This window comes from Balaenoptera musculus, chromosome 3, assembly GCF_009873245.2.
Source record: "Balaenoptera musculus isolate JJ_BM4_2016_0621 chromosome 3, mBalMus1.pri.v3, whole genome shotgun sequence".
Lineage (NCBI taxonomy): Eukaryota > Metazoa > Chordata > Mammalia > Artiodactyla > Balaenopteridae > Balaenoptera > Balaenoptera musculus.
This window is the reverse complement of record NC_045787.1, coordinates 110,803,094-110,821,027: the sequence shown is the minus strand read 5'-3', so window position 1 is coordinate 110,821,027 and position 17,934 is coordinate 110,803,094.

Sequence of the window (17,934 nt, the reverse complement as noted above, 5' to 3'; positions counted from 1 at the left end):
TCATGTCAGGACATTCCATGTAATCAGCCCCTCACTCCATAGCGCTGAGTACTATGATTTTCCAAGAATGATAAAATTTAAAAAGATAAAATAGGAGATTAAACAATGTAAGCCAATATTTTTCAAAAGACTTGCAAAGGGATGGTGATTATCTAAATGTTGGTTTATGTGTCAGAAACAGCTGAGTTCACTTAGTCACCAACAGTGATTCTCTTTGAAGCTAAGGGGAATACATTATACTTTTTCTTCCTGTAAAACAGAAATAATTTAGTCTCAGAATGGAGAAGGGAGAGGAGGGGAAAAGGAGGGAAACAGGGATGAGAATGGCAGCAATGTTCTCCAGTCACCCAGTGGTTGTTCCAAAATTCATTCCTAAGTGGTAGGGACAATGGACCTGTCCCCGGGTGGCTGTGCCCACAACCCTGGGTCTTGTTTCTTATTGGTGTGTCTCCAACACAGCTTTAACTCTTCTGAGTAGGTGAAATTGCTTCCAGAAATCTTCTGCAGCAACTGCAGCCTCTTTTCCTCTTTAAGCATAGAGTTCTAGAAAATTTTACTGCTGTGAAAGGCCATAGCATTATTTTTAAGGTTATCCAAAGACCCTGAATGTGCAGGATCTTGCACCAGGTATATACAGCAGGGCTGATACCAGAAGCCAAGTCTTAGTTCTACCAGCCAACTTCCCACGTCCACCTAGGTCCTAGAGATCTACCTTGGAGGTTTGTTTTGAAAATTTTATTCTGATAGGATTCAAGGGATAGACTGAGTGCCCCATTTAAGAACTATAATCTCTAGTTTTGGCTTTCAAAAGGAAGTTTGAGGAGGGTGACTTACCTCTTAAGCAATGTGCTAAGATGACGGAGTGAACTGCTGTGGGGAAGTAGTGATGTCGTCAGCCCTTTCTGGCTTCCACACTGAAACTGCAAGTCTCGGTTAGGAAGTAAAAGGGGAAGTGAAGCAGATTCATCATTGCTTAAGGAGCCTGGTATGTGCAGCTAGGATTTCCTAGCTGTTGGCTGAAGCAGCAGGGGGAAACTTTCTCATACACTTGCTGGGCCCCAGCTGAGAAGGGCTGAGGAGCTGCTGGCTCTTAGGATGGACCTGCTCATATGTGTTCTCCAAGGAACTCATTAGGAACTGCTGTGATCTCATTTTTTCTGTGTATGACATTGTTCAATACCTCCAGGAAGTTTTCTTTAGGAGAAACCTTTTATAGCAGCTCTACATGGATAATTGGTAAATATGGCTGTGATACAACAGGTAAGATTCGATTATTTGAAAGTTTCTTCCACTAAATCGACATTAACTTTTAAGGTTCCCCTTTCCTTGGCCCCCTTAAAAGTGGTTAAGAAAATGAATAGTGAATAGGCCCATGCTCCAGGGGTTCCAGAGAGCAGACAGAGCAGGTAGTCTGAGCTCTTGGAATCCTAGCCAGGCTCTCAGCCCTCCTTTATCCTCTAGGAATAGGTTCTTGGTCAATTGTTAAGAATGAAAAATCCAGCTTGCCTAGAGCATCTAGCCACTCTGCAGAAGTGTTACCAGATTTGAAAGGCACCTTGGCCTTCCCCTGCTTGCAGACAGGCATGCCTCGAGTCTAGACTATGCAAGGTCTCCTGCTCTTTCTGTCCTTGAAGGGCTCTGAAATGAGATGACATTCCCATCTTCCTGCCCATGGCCTAGTCCAGCCTGTTTCCTCTTTTGTGAAATACTTCATCAGGAGCCAAATTAAATCTCCCTTGTGTTAATTTGAGCCCATTTCTTCTTCTTTTTTTAAAAAAAAATTATTTATTTATTTATTTATTTTTTGGCTGCATTGGGTCTTTGTTGCTGTGCGCGGGCTTTCTCTAGTTGCGGTGAGCAGGGGCTACTCTTCGATGCGGTGTGTGGGCTTCTCATTGTGGTGGCTTCTCTTGTTATGGAGCACGGGCTCTAGGCACGTGGGCTTCAGTAGTTGTGGCTCTCGGGCTCTAGAGCACAGGCTCAGTAGTTGTGGCGCATGGGCTTATTTGCTCTGCAGTATGTGGGATCCTCCCGGACCAGGGCTCAAACCCGTGTCCCCTGCAATGGCAGGGGATTCTTAACCACTGTGCTACCAGGGAAGTCCCCAGCCCATTTCTTCTTGATTAGTCATCTGAGATGACACAATAACTTCTTTTTTTAAAAAAATGTATTTTATTGAAGTATAGTTGACTTACAGTGTTGTGTAGTTTCTGCTGTACAGCAAAGTGATTCAGTTATACATATATATATTTTTTCATATTCTTTTCCATTATGGTTTATCACAGGATATTGAATATAGTTCCCTGTGCTACACAGTAGGACCTTGTTGTTTATCCATTCTATATATAATAGTTTGCATCTGCTAATCCCAAACTGCCAATTCATTCCTCCCCTACCCCCCTCCCCCTTGCCAACCACAAATCTGTCTCTATGTCTGTGAGTCTGTTTCTGTTCCATGGAAGTTCATTTATGTCATATTTTAGATTCCACATATAAGTGATATCATATATGTATAATATCTGTCTTTATCTTTCTGACTTCATTTAGTATGATACTCTCTAGGTCCATCAATGTTGCTGCAAATGGCATTTTTTCATTCTTTTCTGTGGCTGAGTAGTATTCCATTGTTTATATGTACCACATCTTTATCTATTCATCTGTCAATGGACATTTAGGTTGCTACCATGTCTTGGCTATTGTGAATAGTGCTGCTATGAACATAGGGATGCATGTATCTTTCCAAATTATAGTTTTGTCTGGGTATATGTCCAGGAGTAGGATTGCTGGATCATATGGCAACTCTATTTTTAGTTTTTTTGAGGAACCTCCATACTGTTTTCCATAGTGGCTGGACCAACTTACATTCCCACCAACAGGAATTGGAGGATTCCCTTTTCTCTACACCCTCTTCAGCAATTGTTATTTGTAGACTTTTTAATGATGGCCATTCTGACCTATGTGAGGTGGTACCTCGTTGTAGTTTTGATTTGCATTTTTCTAATAATTAGTGATGATGAGCAGATTTTCATGTGTCTATTGGCCATCTGTGTGTCTTCCTTGGAGAAATGTCTATTTAGGTCTTCTGCCCAGTTTTTGATTGGTTTTTTTTCCCTAATTAATTAATTAATTAATTTTTGGCTATGTTGGGTCTTTGCTGCTGTGCGGGGGCTTTCTCTAGTTGTGGCGAGCAGGGGCTACTCTTCATTGCGGTGCCTGGGCTTCTCATTGTGGTGGCTTCTCTTGTTGCGGAGCACAGGCTCTAAGCACGCGGGCATCAGTAGTTGTGGCTCACGGGCTCTAGAGCGCAGGCTCAGTAGTTGTGGCGCATGGGCTTCGTTGCTCCGCAGCATGTGGGATCTTCCCAGACCAGGGCTTGAACCCATGTCCCCTGCATTGGCAGGCGGATTCTTAACCACTGTGCCACCAGGGAAGCCCTGACCCAGACCTCTTTAAAGTGAACATCAATAATTCAAAGATATGAGTTAGTAACTCCTAGAATATAAGGTTGGAGAGCTAACCAAGAGACACTGAGGCAACAGGCAGGCTCCGGGGCACTGAGGTGGCAGTGTGTCACAGGTTTGAGGTATGGAAGGGGATGAAGCATGCTGGAACCATTTGAGAAGGATAACTGTGTTCAGCCCAAGTATACAGTGCTCGAGCAATATGGCACTACTCGGTCACATTAAGTATACACGTATCCTATGATGAGATTTCTGCAGTCTGTTAACACCCTTCCCTTCCTGCAGCAGTCAGGAGTGATGTTCAAAAGAGTAGAAACCTGGTGGAAGTGAGGATGGGGGAAATGTTTTGGCAGAGCCACCTCCTACAGTTGTGCAGATTGTGTCCTGAGCAAGGCTGCTACTGAGGGGGCCAGTAGGGGCTGAAACCAAGCCTGAGCTCCACCTTGCCAAGCCTTGTGCAAGGGCTGTGTCCTCCAGGAGGAAGAGGTGCCTTTTCTGATGCATAAAAAGACACCACATGGATGAGAAATTGTCTAAAAAGATTGCCACGTGGGTCCAAAATTGGACACACATGAGGCTGCTCATAGCAGCATTGTTTTGGGTGGCACCGGGAGTGCCCATTACTGGGGAGCAGAGAGGCCACATGCCATGTGTACACGGTGGAGTCCTCTGCAGCAGTCAGGAATGGTGGACTGGAGTGCACATGGCAGTGTGGTTAGGTCTTAAAAACAAAGTGCGCAGTGAAAAAAGTAAGACCCAGTGAGATCTATATCACAAGGCTACAGATGTAAATTAAAATGCATGCAAACCAGACAACAACACACACTCCCTTGAACACATACAAGCCAAAAAATGGAATTAAAGATATTAAAACAGTTGCCTGGGATTTCCCTGGGGGTCCAGTGGTTAAGACTTCGTGCTTCTACTGCTGGGAGCACGGGTTTGATCCCTGGTTGGGATCCTGCATGCCGCACAGTGCAGTAAATAAACAAACAAACAAACAAACAAATAAAATGGTTGCTTGTGGAAAGGACAGGAGTGAGGAGTGGGCATAAGAGGAAATACATGCATACATACATAAAAGCACGGCTTTGTATGGACCAGTTAGAGTATAATGTCCCATGAACTGAAGTGTGATTAATTTAACACTCTGCACCTGAGGCCTAATAAGTAAAAAATAAATAAATAAAATTAAATTAAGTGCCCGGAGCCTTGCGGTTTGAGGCTTTCCTGTGGACCACCAGCATGGCTTGATCAGCATGATCACAACTTTTTAATTATCTCATTTACAAAGATTTATATCTGGACTTGTGTGAGCTGCCTTATAACACACCTGCCCTTGTCAAACTGAGAGGTGTCTGATACTGTCCTGGTCCTTAAAATCCTTGGAAATTCCTTGTCTTACCTATATTATTTTATTTTCCTGTTAGCCATAAACAGAAATGAAAGCATTTACTTCCCTGGGGATTTAATCAAACTATAAAAACTATATGAATGAAGAATAGGGGCTGCAAAGAAGAAAAGAAAATCCTCAGTTCTTTTTGGCCTGGTTCCTTATAAATCCTGCATCCACTTTTTGCATCCAGAAAAGGCTGGCAGCTGATGGGTCAGACTGGGCCCTCAGTCATTGAAATACAGTGTCTTGGCTTCTTCAAAGATAGGTCTAGATCATTCTAGACCAATGCAGTCATAAAGTATCTAGTGCTAAAAACTTTCACCATTTAAAAAATATAATTTTTATTTTTGAGATATTTCTTGGCCAAGTGTGTGTGCAACTTAAACCAAAAGAAGACCTAATATTCTCCAAGTTAGCATGTGTTCAATCAATAGGTACCCAGTAAGCATAAGTTAGATTGAGTGGTCTTTCGAACCTGCGCCCTCTGCAGTGAAAGTGCAGAGTCCTAACCACTGGACTGCCAGGGAATTCCCAGGTTGAGTGATCTTTTACCATCCATTCAGGGACCTCTTCCCCATATGGTGTCTTATGTGTATTAGAAATGTGCCTCTTCTTCCTGAAGACACAACCCCACAGTCAGGTACAGGTGTGGCAAGTGGAGCTGGGTTGCAGTCCCACTCACCCATTCTGCTGTTCAGGGCACAATCCACACAACTGTAGGAAGTAGCCCTGTGAACAAATAAACTCCCCTCTTCTCTCTTCCACTAGGTTTCCACTCTTTGTAACATCTTTGCTTGTTGGTCTAGGAAAGGCAGGCCTGACCATCCTAATTGCCAGGTGGAGCAACAGTATCTCCCATCCCACATGCTCTTGTGGAACTTTGCCCCTGCCTCTATAAAGGTGGAGCCTGATTCCACTCTCCTTGAGTCTGGGTGAGCTTGTGACTTACTCTCAACCAACGGGACACAGCAAAAGTGACACTGTGATTTCTGAGGTTAGGTCATAAAGACTGATACAGCATCCACCTTGTTGGCTGGAACACTTACTTGCACTTGGAGCCCTCAGCTGCCATGTAAGAAGTCTGACTATGCTGAGGAAAGCCAGGCTCTGAGGAAGCCATGCCATATGGAGAGGCCGCGTGTGGGTGCCCTGGTCAGCAGTCCTAGTTTTTGAGTGGTCCAGGCTCTGACATCAGACATGTGAGAAAACAAGCCTTCGATGCTTCTAGCTCCCAGCTGTGAAGTCATCATCAGACTTTGAATCCTTCCAGCTGAGGCCCCAGACAGCTAAGAGCAGAGAGAAGCCATCCCCACCGTGCCCTTTCTGAATTCCTGACACATAGAATCTGTGAGCACAATAAATTGGTGGTGTTCTATGCCACTAAGTCTGGGGTTGTTTGTTACACAGCATTAGTAACTAAAAGATCCATTATTTTCAACAACACCACAATGTAGAGCAGTAAAAGAGGAAGGGAAACTGTTATAAATTAAATATTAAAAAATTATCAACTAAAAGAGACAGAAGAGACATATCAACAAAGACAAATGACATTGCTTGGCTCCTGATTAGAATAAAGTATTACAGAAAGATACTTGGGAAAATCAGGGCAGTTTGACTTTTGACTGGATACTAGATGTATGAAGGAATTATTGATTTTTTAATGAAAGAAGGAATTATTGATAATTTTTAAAATGTGATACAGTGGTTATTGAAAAAAAAGTCTTATTTTTTGCAGATAAATACAGAAGTACTTAAATATGAAAATATCCGTGATTTGCTTTAAATTGGTTTTAAAATAGAGATGGGAGGTATAGATGAAACAAGAGTGCCATATGTTGATAATTGTTGAAGCCAGGTGATAGGTACATGGGGGTTTATTACATTATTATCTCTAGTTTTGTACATATTTGAAAACTCCCATAAGAAAAAGTTTGACAAAAGACAGGATGGTAGGTCTTCTGTCCTATTCTTCCAGGCCCTGGTTTTGTGCTAACAGGTGCCAATGGTTTAAATAGATTGCTCCTCTTATAAACATGATCTCTGTGTACTTCTGGGGGCTTCTTGAGACCCAGGACCCTACACTAATGTGGAGATTTCAGGCAGAGAAATGGACTAGCAGAGGAAAGCATATTCTTAGGTAAATGTTTAGGCTCTCCTCAAATTAGTATAATTTTTGGTGGCTAGAATTCCCCTTAAAGACAGAATTCTCTTCCCTGACAATACCCAGCGCAGCACTAGGTACACAGAGGGGATCCTAGCAAATTGACTTGGATTAAGAAACCTGATTGTTCAGGCTTAATTCATCAGCTTACTCCAAAGGTTAGGTAGTGTTCAATTTTGAACCTTGAAATATATGTCAGCAGAACAGCAGGCAACAAGGCTGCATATTGCTATGCAGATGACATATCTTGGAAGGTCCTTCTGTTTGCATGTGAGTTCTCTTCTTGAAGAAAGACTATTAACTCATGCTGCAGCCTGCTGCTCTCTGCTTGGTTTTGGCTATGTCACTAAGCCCAAAATAGAAAGTTCTTTTACTGCAAAGCAGGGAAAGAGGTTTAAATTTATCAATTCAAATAACAAAGGGCAGCATTATACTGGTTTTTCTTGGGTGGGGGTGGGGAGAGAGAATGCCTGCTTCATCAAGGAGAAAGAGTGATCTGACACTGGTAGAGGCTGGGACCAGGAGACAAGCATACACTGTGGTGAGCTGGGCTTGTTTCCCATCCTGGCCCCCCTCACTCTTTGCAACTGTGTCACCTCTTTTAGGACATGGGAAAGCAGCTGAGCCACTGGGGATTCAGTCCCAGAAATGTCACTGAAGTTATCAGACTGGAAACAGTTCTCTGAGCCAAACCCCTTCTCTCTCAGCTTTTAGTGGGGTCAGTACCTTGCCACAGAGTTAAACAGCAGGGAGATATTTTTTCTTGTCAGATGGTCAAACATTTTAAATGATCTCTAGGGTCAGAAAGAGTTTGGGGAAATTGGCATTCTCATACATTGCTGGAAGGAGGTAGATTGATCCACCCGTCTGGAAAGCAACCTGACAAGATGGATTCATGGTGTAGCAGAGAATGTAGACCCAGAGGCTCTCTCACCTACAGCTGGTGGAAGTATAAACCGGCTCCATAGACAAACTCTTGTGCAAGTACATCAGGGGACCTTTACAGTAATGTTCATAGCAGCAATGTGAACAAGAGCTAAATCCCAGAAACAATGCACTTGCCCATGAGTGGAAGAGTGGATGGTAAACTGTGGTGTATTTACGCACTGGGATATTTTACACCAGTCAAAATGAACTACGGTAAAATGTAATGATATGGATGAATTTTTAGCAAAGTAATATTAAGTGAAAAAAAATCCTGAAAGATTACATGCAACATGATATCCTTTTTATAAAGCTAAGAACAATTTTTAAAAATTACTCTTTAGGAATATATACAAATACAGTGAAACCATAAAAGGAAAAGCACGGAAATGAACATCTGATGCAGGTTCCCTTGGTTGGGGAGCACAGGGAAATGAGGGGGAAGCCCTTATGGGTTAAATATTGGTTATTGTCGAAGTCCTAGCTTTTGTTTGGGGTTGTGGATTCACAGGTACTGATTACATTATTGGAATGAATTTACCACCTAAATTAACAAAATCAGGCCATCCAGTAACAATTATGGTAATGTCATGAACCAAAGATTGTGGTTAATTCAATTCTGAGAACCTGACATTAAAACAAAACAAGATAAAACAAAAACAGTCCTAGAAATGTCACTGAAGTTATTGACACTTGGCAGTTATTCTATTTCTAAACATTTATCTTAAGGAATAAACAGAGATGCACACAAAAATTTATGAACAAGGACATTTATCATGGTATTTACAAATATAAAAATAGGAAACAATCTAACTACCAAACTAAGGGATTAGTTACCTAAGTTGGGTTACATCGATATGCTTGAAAAAAAGGTAGTCTTTTTAAAATATTCTAAGAGTATTTAAGTACCAATGTATGGAAAATACTATATATCAGTTGAATAAAATGGGTTACAGAACAGACATACACAATATAAAACCAGTTTTTTTATTTCCTGTAAGTATATATATATACACACAGAATAACTGGGAAGACTATACATCAGAATGATTATATCACTCTTCCCTAGATGTTATGATTATTTTTTCCTTAAACTCTTCAGTAGTTCACAAATTTTCTACAGTGATCATTAATTCTTTTACAATCAGAAATAATTTTATTATAAAAATAGATGTTAATAGTAGTAGCTGGGCTTCCCTGGTGGCGCAGTGGTTGAGAATCTGCCTGCCAATGCAGGGGACACGGGTTCGAGCCCTGGTCTGGGAAGATCCCACATGCCACGGAGCAACTGGGCCCGTGAGCCACAACTACTGAGCCTGCGCGTCTGGAGCTTGTGCTCCACAACAAGAGAGGCCGCAATAGTGAGAGGCCCGCGCACCGCGATGAAGAGTGGCCCCCACTTGCCACAACTAGAGAAAGCCCACGTACAGAAATGAAGACCCAACGCAGCCAAAAATAAATAAATAAATAAATAATTTAAAAAAAAATAGTAGTAGCTAATGTAGATGGAGTACTTGTCATGTGCTAAGAGCTTTACTTGGGTTAATTTATTTAACGCTTAAAATAACCCAGTGAGGATGGTACTATTATGATCCCTATCTTACAGATGAAGATACTGAAGTTTAGGGGCTTAAATAACTTGCCTGAGGACACAGAGGTCCTAAGAAATGGTGCCTTGAATCAGGCTTCTAGGGAGCTCTTCAAAGAGTGGGCCTGATGGAAGGGTCTTGGTCTCCCTGGCTCAGGGATGGCTCCACCAGAGAGAATGATCTTCCTGAAAACAGCACTGGGAACTAAACAGCCTGATGTGGACCTGAAATCCACATAGAGAAAGAGACCCCAAGGGATGCCTGAGCCAGAGCCCATACAAGGGAGCCAAACATTGAACATGGGGAGGGCAGACATGGGGGAACCAGGGCACCCAGCCCTGAGGATTTCTGATGAGCCCTTGTGAAAAAGGAGATCCCATTGATTGAAGAATTGACTGGAGAGCAGAGATGTTTTTACTCATGGTTCGGGCCAGCTCTGACTCCCACCAGCCATTTCACTAGGATTGGTGTCCAGAGCCTTCGGTAGAGAGAAGAGGGTGCTCTAGGCATGGGACAGAGCCAGGGACTTGGCTGTGGTCTCTTCTCATCACTCATGCTTTAAATATAAGCTCTGATGTGATCAAGGCATCAGAGATAAAATGCCTTTCTCAAGCTCAGTCAGCAGGATCTGGTATCCAATTTGGACAAGACAGTGGAAAGTAGACTCAGGGGGAAAAAATCCCTTGGTCTCAACACCAACACACGGGAGTTGAAGAATTTGACACCTTAACATTGTAGAATAAACAAATGTAGGCATGTTTTCCTATGTTTTCTTAAAAACAGCTAGAACAGATATGATTTAAGGGGAATGGATTTTAACAGTTAGTTCTTCTCTTCTCAGCTGAAGAATTCTGGACTATCTTTCAAGATGTAGCTCAAGCATCAGCTTCTGTGGAAATACTTCCCAAGCTGCTCGAAGCAACAAGGCCATCCCTCTTCTATAAATGTTTAATAAATAACTTGTTTACCTGTCGGACTGTCTGTCTTCCCCTGCTGTAGCATAGCTCAGTGGACTGTGTTATACACCTCTAGGTTTTCCCTGCTTTCCCTGTATCTATTTCCATCAACTCTCCCCCCACCCCCAAGCATCCCTGTTCATGCCATGTGGTAAGTGCTAATTAGCAATTTTTTTTTGGAATTTTTTTTTTTTTTAGGCCGCACCATGCAGCATGCGGGATCTTAGTTCCCCACCAGGGATCGAACCCATGCCCCTTGCATTGGGAGCTCAGAGTCTTAACCACTGGACCGCCAGGGAAGTCCCTGGTAAGTGCTAATTAAATATTGCTGTTGGAACAGAGAGCTGTAGAGGTTTGTGGTGTGGTCTTCTAGAATTCTCAGAGCCGGGATCCAATCCCCTTTTTGTATCTCTGATACTGGAGAGAATCTGATGAAGGCTAAGAACCCTTCCCCAGAAAACACATGCAAAAGAAAATTCCCAATTGTATAGCAGTAAATACACACACACACACACCAACAAATACACAAATGAGTGCGTGTAAAACTGGGGAAATCTGAATAAAATAGGTGGATTTTACCAATATCAGTATCCCAGTTGTGTACTGCTATAGTGCAAGATGTTACCACTGGGAAATTGGGATCTCTATTATTTCTTACAACTGCATATGAATCTAAAATTATCTCAATAAAATTTTCAATAAAAAAGAAAAATCCTGTACATTATCCTTTAGGAATTGATATATCCCCTTGAATTCACCCATGAATCCTAATTTGAGAGCTCCCCAATATAGTCCAATCTCTACATTGTTGGAGGGGAAACTGATGGGAAAGGATGTGCTCAAAGTCATACAGATTGTTGGTGGCAGAAGAGGAAATGAGCCCAGCTTTCTTTTCCTTACACTACAGCTGGCTCCTGGGAGGAAGAGAGTGCTGTCCACATTGTGCTATTTTCTTGACTTAAAGGCAAGACAAACCAATCAGGGCAACTGATATTCCCTGACATGGGGAGCAAGCTGGGTAATTCGTTTGCAGAATTATTTGGTCTTTTTTTTCTTCTCATTGCTTTTTAGGCTGCCTGTACTCAGCCTATGGATGGGAAGGATCTCATTCCCAAAGAAGGTGGCTTGGAAAGGTGTGGCTCAGGGACCAGCAGCCTTTTTGATTCTGAGTGCCATAAGGGGAGCCAAACTGTGCCTATGGGTTATCCCAATAGGGTGGAAATGGAGGAGTAGGAGAGAAAGAAAGAGAAGAAAAAGAGGGGACATCAGGGGGAAAGAGAGCAGAAAGGCATGGTAGGAGGAGAGGAAAGTGGAGGAGGGGATGGGATAGGTGTATTTAGGGAGTAGGATTGATGGGGTGGGTTGGACCACAGGCCAGTCACTAAGCTGCAGCCTTTAAGGACACCAGTTATTGTTCTATTCTTGGAGATTGCTAGGCATTGAAAGTGTCAGATGGTCGAGTGGTCAAGATATTCCTTTTATGAAAATCGCTTGTGATCTGATGCTAAAGGCTCTCCAGTAGTTAAGAGTTTAGGTACTCTGTACTAGTTATTTTACAAGTTACTTAATCCCTTTGTGCCTCAGTTTCATCATCTGTAAAGGAGGATAATAATGGTACCTACCTCATGAGTGGTGAGGATAAATTATATAATACATGTAAAGCATTTAGAAGAGTACCTGACACATAGTAAGTACTTAATTAATGCTGGCCTTATAATTGTTACTACTTGACAGAGGCTCATTTCCTCTTGCTTGTTCCTCCAAAGACAGAGACAGTGATTAGCATCTTTCCTCTAAGAAACAACCCTCAACATGTAGGCACTAAATTATCCACCAGTTTTCTCTTTTCTGCACACACTGTTCCTTCTTCTGTTTGTGGACCCAATTCCACTACCATCCACCACAATGAGAACTTAAAGAGGAGCACATAAGTACCTGGTAATCAAGGGGTCTCCCTGGCTGGTGTTCCCTCTAATGGCTTAGGGAACAAACACTCTGGTGAGGGGAAAGTTTGTTTCTTTCCATCTGACAGGAGTGCAGTATGGTCCTATCTTTCTGTTTTTACAAATGAACTTCAAAGCACTGTTTAGATGCCTCTGTGCTTGCAAATTCACCTTCTTTGGGGGATCTGATTTTTAAACCTTGCCTAGCATCAAGTTAGAGTGGTGGTGAACTGATTAATCTGGAAAATAAAGAAAAAAATATGAACAGATTTTTCACTCCCACCTCCGGCAAAATGTCCCCCTCCTCGGCAGTGTTTCTGGGAGTCTTTAGGGAACACCTCCCATGGGCTCACCAATAAGTCCTCCATTCATACCTCTCTGCTCTGACAAGTGCCAGGTCTCTCTGAGGTTCCACTAGATTCTGGGGCTAGGTGCTCCCAATCAAGAGAGACCTAGAGTCATCAGGGAAGACTGTTCAGAGGGTGTGGGGCTTGAATGACAAGTAGGGTTCATGTAGATACAAGGGACTATCTGGGAAGCAGGGACAGGCTGAGCAAAGAGGTGAAAGTAGGAATGGAACGGATGAGGATAGCTTTGGTCTGGGAGATTTAGGGGCCCACTGAGCTGAGTGGAAGAGCTTTTAGTGAGAGGTAAGGCAGGAGAAAAGGCCATATTGAAATGCTTTGTGAGGAGACCGTTTGAGAAGACCACAGGAGAGGTGAGACTTCTTTTCACAAGAAAGTGAGGGCCCTTGAGTAATATTCCAGGGCATGGTGGAATATTCACTAGAACTGTTGGCTACATGTTCTTTGGGCCTGTGACTCCCCTAAAATGTGCTGTGTCATATTTACTCAGGTATTCTGAAGATTTTCTTTTCCCAATTATAAAAGCAATATGTTTTGTTACAGAAGTAAAAAGAAAATAAAAAACAATCCCACTTACCAGAAGCAACTGCTGTCAACACCTCACTGTGTATCTTTCTAAAGTCTCTTATAAACATATATTTTATAATATATATTTAATAAAATTAGGGTTATATCATACATGCTGTTTTTTAAGGCCTGTGGTAATTTTTAAAATTACTTTATCACATAAATAACATTCCAAGCTTCAGTTATTACAAAATCACTGAAGGAATTTTTGCCCAACTACTTAATATAGATGTTAGCTCATACATGTTTAAAACTTCCTATGTAGTTCCCCAGAGAACTTCCCATTGGTGGCACTGCATTGAGCCTAGCACAAGCCCAGGAAGACAAGAAGAACAGAGAATTCCAGATGTTTTGTTTGTCCAGGTGTTTTCATTGTTGGAACGTAGGACTCCCCTTACAATGCAAATGATTTTTTTTCCTTGTCTATGAATAATGTTTTATTGAAACACAGTTATACTCCTTTATTTACATTTTACTGTGGCTGCTTTTTGGCTACAATGACTGAGTTGAGTAGATACAACAGAGATCATATGGCAAATCTAAAATATTTACTCTCTGTCCCTTTACACAAGTTTGCCAACCCCAATGCAAATGATTTTTTAAAACCCCATGTTATAATAGGATTCTGCTGCAATAAATTTATATCTCGATATACATAATATCTTTAAAACTGAAGGTAAAGTTTCTGTCTGTGCTCCCCATCACCGCTCCATACCCCAGCCACTACTATTGGCTCCCAAATTTCCTGTGTCATCTGCCCCATAAACTAGGAGTATCTCCAGCCTAACCACTGTACATTCATAGTTTGAATTACACTGGGATTAATGGAATATTTGTATTCACTAAGAGGCCTCATTTGGAGAGTGTACAGTTAGGTGATGTATGCATGAGCTTGCTGCCACATGGTACAAGTTTATTATGTTTAAGTCATATCTAAATTGGAGTAATCTGACCCAGTGAAGTTTGGATGGGGCAAAAGAGCCAACTTTCTGAAGTTGTAAAACCACTCTTAGATGATGCCAGCATTTAAATCTAAGTAAAATTTGTGGTGAAAGTTTGGGAACTTTTGACCTTATCTCTTTAACTGTGGTACATTAACTGAGTGATTCCAGTACCTAATTTCTATAAACACCTGCTCTCAGTTTTTAGTACTACTTCATACATGCTGTTTTATAAAGGTATTTTTTTCGCTTAAAATATATTGCAATTAATGTTCTATGTCAATAAACATATTTCTATGATAAGATTTTTAATAGCTGCAAAGTTGGTGACAGTATTCTTAAGGTTTACCCAGCCTTCCCAAGTGATGAACTTTGCTTTCCATTTCAGATTTTTTTTTCCTTTAACAGAAAAAAATATTCCCTCTGTAACACAATGGTATCTGGATGTCAAGGACATTACTAGGGGACATGGTCATATTTTCTTTAGCCAAACTGCAGAGCTAAGGGAAAGGGATGATTTATATCTGTGCAAAGCTCCTGGTCACAAAATTTTGGCCACATCTATAAAATTCTAATTTCAGGTGAAAGGGCAATATAAGTTTAATTTTTCTGAAAACCACAAAGGAAAGGAACAGGGATAGATACCAATGAGTTGTAAGCATCATTGCGTATCGTGAGTGCAAAAATCTTCTGGTAGTTGGGCAGGCCCAGTTGATCAGAGCATAGCAGGCTTCTCATGGGCAGAGCCACTAAGATGTTGACTGCTCAGATCTGTTTTTGGGTTTCTGGGGCATATATGGCCTTGCCGCAAAGAGTGTGTTATCAGATATGGCACCTTTTTCAGAGAGAAGACAGGAGCATAAGACTGACCAACTGAATTAATTTTTGGATTTATTCCTAAGTGACTTACTCTCTGTACAACAAACTTTCTGAATGTTTGCTTGATGGCAAAGGAAGAGAGAGGGTGTTCTTTTTGTTCCATCTCTACTCTCTTTCCTTGAATATCCTCCCCCTTCCCCGCTTGATCCAATGGCTTTGTGTCTATATGATGTTTTTTTTGGTGGGGGTGGAATCTTAGTTCCCCAACCAGGGATCGAACCTGGGCCCCCTGCTGTGGAAGCGCAGAGTCCTAACCATTGGACCGCCAGGGAATTCCTATATGATGTTTCTGATAGTTATGTTTTGTTTCCAAAGACCACTATGTATTTCATGGCAGACACTGAGGGGCTCCAACTGGCATTAAAGTATATTTAGAATCAGAGACCACTTAGAAATAATAATAATAATACTAACTGGACATTTATGATATACTTTTTGGTGTTTTACATTTATAATTTCATTTAATTCTCAGAAGAGCCCTTTTATTGGCTATTATAATGATCCTCACTTTATAGATGAGAAAACTCAGAAAAGTTAGGTAACTTGCCAAACCTCACACATCTAGGCAGTTGCAGAACTGGAATTCAAATCTGGTCCATCTGACTCCAGATGCCATTTCTTACCTACACAGCCCTACCTTCTGTCTCAGTAAGTTTAGAAGTCAGGGAACTAGAAGAAACAACAAAATATACCTAACATAAGGGCAGGAGAATTGCTGACAAATAAAATACATCTCATTCCTTCTCCATGTTTAATGTCAATTTTTATACCTTGGCTAAGAGTGCCCTTTATAAAGCTATTTGCTCAAGGTTATCTTCCTCATACCCCGCCCCCATCATCAGATGATTTTTATTTATACCTATGTTTAAACATCATAGGCAACCCTCAGACTCACTGTATACTGAATTTGCCACCTGAGCAAAGATTCTTTTTTGAAGTATATTTGCTTTATTCATTCTCTGGTTTTTGCCAAGAAATAAAAAGGACAATTCTTTTTTTTTTTTTTTAATAAATTTATTTATTTATTTATTTTTGGCTGCATTCGGTCTTCGTTGCTGCACGCAGGCTTTCTTTAGTTGTGGCGAGCGGGGGCTACTTTTCGTTGCGGTGCACGGACTTCTCATTGCAGTGTCTTGTCTTATTGCAGAGCACAGGCTCCAGGCGCACAGGCTTCAGTAGTTGTGGCACGCAGGCTCAGTAGTTGTGGCTCATGGGCCCTAGAGAGCAGGCTCAGTAGTTGTGGCACACGGGCTTAGTTGCTCCGCGGCATGGGGATCTTCCCGGACCAGGGCTCGAACCCATGTCTCCTGCATTGGCAGGCGGATTCTTAACCACTGCGCCACCAGGGAAGCCCAAAAAAGAACAATTCTTTTTGGCTTGCTTTTAACTTTTTGTTCCAGGTATTCCTCAGCTCTAGAATTGAGACAGTCAGGTCTAATTAGCCAAGACCAGATAAATCAAACTGAATTTTCAGATCCATTGGTTATTTTGGGTTCTACAGAGTAAAAAAAAAAAAATTCTAGATTTCTTCTAAAGGAAACGATATTCTGATTTAGTTCTGTACTGTTTATAATCATATTTGCTTTACTTCACGGCTTGAATGCTAATAAGAGCTTCCTAGAATTCATTCCTTAAGAAGTTAAGTCATGGCAATCTAATTAATTTGGCAGGATGTTTTAAGTATATATAATTATATCTTCCATTTTTGTGGTGGTGGAGAGCCAGTCATCTGCATCAAGAGAAATAATACCTGCATTAATGCTACCAGCTAGGATCTCAACAGCATTTTGAAAAACCCACTCATTATAATCTAGGCGTATATTGAGTACTCAATACTTTTTAATCTGCCAAACTAACATCACCCCCACCTTTTTAGATAAGAGAACTCAGGCAAGGGAAATTATACTGAGCCTGCTCCATATTTCAGTCCTTTGAGGTCAGTTGTGTGAGTGTGGCTGAGACCTTGCACTTGGGAGTATGAAGTTTTTTGTTTTTTTGTTTTTTAAATTTTTATTTTATATTTATTTATTTATTAATTTTGGCTGTGTTGGGTCTTCGTTGCTGTGTGTGGGCTTTCTCTAGTTGCAGCGAGCAGGGGCTACTCTTCGTTGCGGTGCGCGGGCTTCTCACTGTGGTGGCTTCTCTTGTTGCAGAGCACGGGCTCTAGAGCGCACGGGCTTCAGTAGATACGGTGCGCGGGCTCAGTAGTTGTGGCTCGTGGGCTCTAGAGTGCAGGCTCAGTAGTTGTGGTGCATGGGCTTAGTTGCTCCGCGGCATGTGGGATCTTCCCGGACCAGGGTTTGAACCCGTGTCTCCTGCATTGCAGGCGGATTCTAACCACTGCGCCACCGGGGAACCCCGGGAGTATGAAGTTTTAAATCCTGACCACTACCTTGGGCAACTCCCTTCTCTTTTCTGAGTGCCTGTCTGCTTCTTGCCTGATGAGAAAGGACCACTTCTCACAGGTACAGGGCAATGGTGAATAAGATAAGATAGCTTTATAATCATGGGCACCAAGTGATGATTTTTTTCCCCATTCATTCCACATAGTCTTAACTCTTATTCCTCTGTGTTTGGGGACGTTAACTGCAAAACACAGTCAGAAATTGAGAAAATGGAATTGCAATTTCCAGCCCGGGTAGACCACGCCAGTCAGCCTCGCCAAGCAGGTTGTCTTGGATGAAGGAGAATTTTCAGTCCCACCATTAGCTGATCCTGGCCTCCAGGGCCTTCTTCTGCTTGTTGGTCAGGA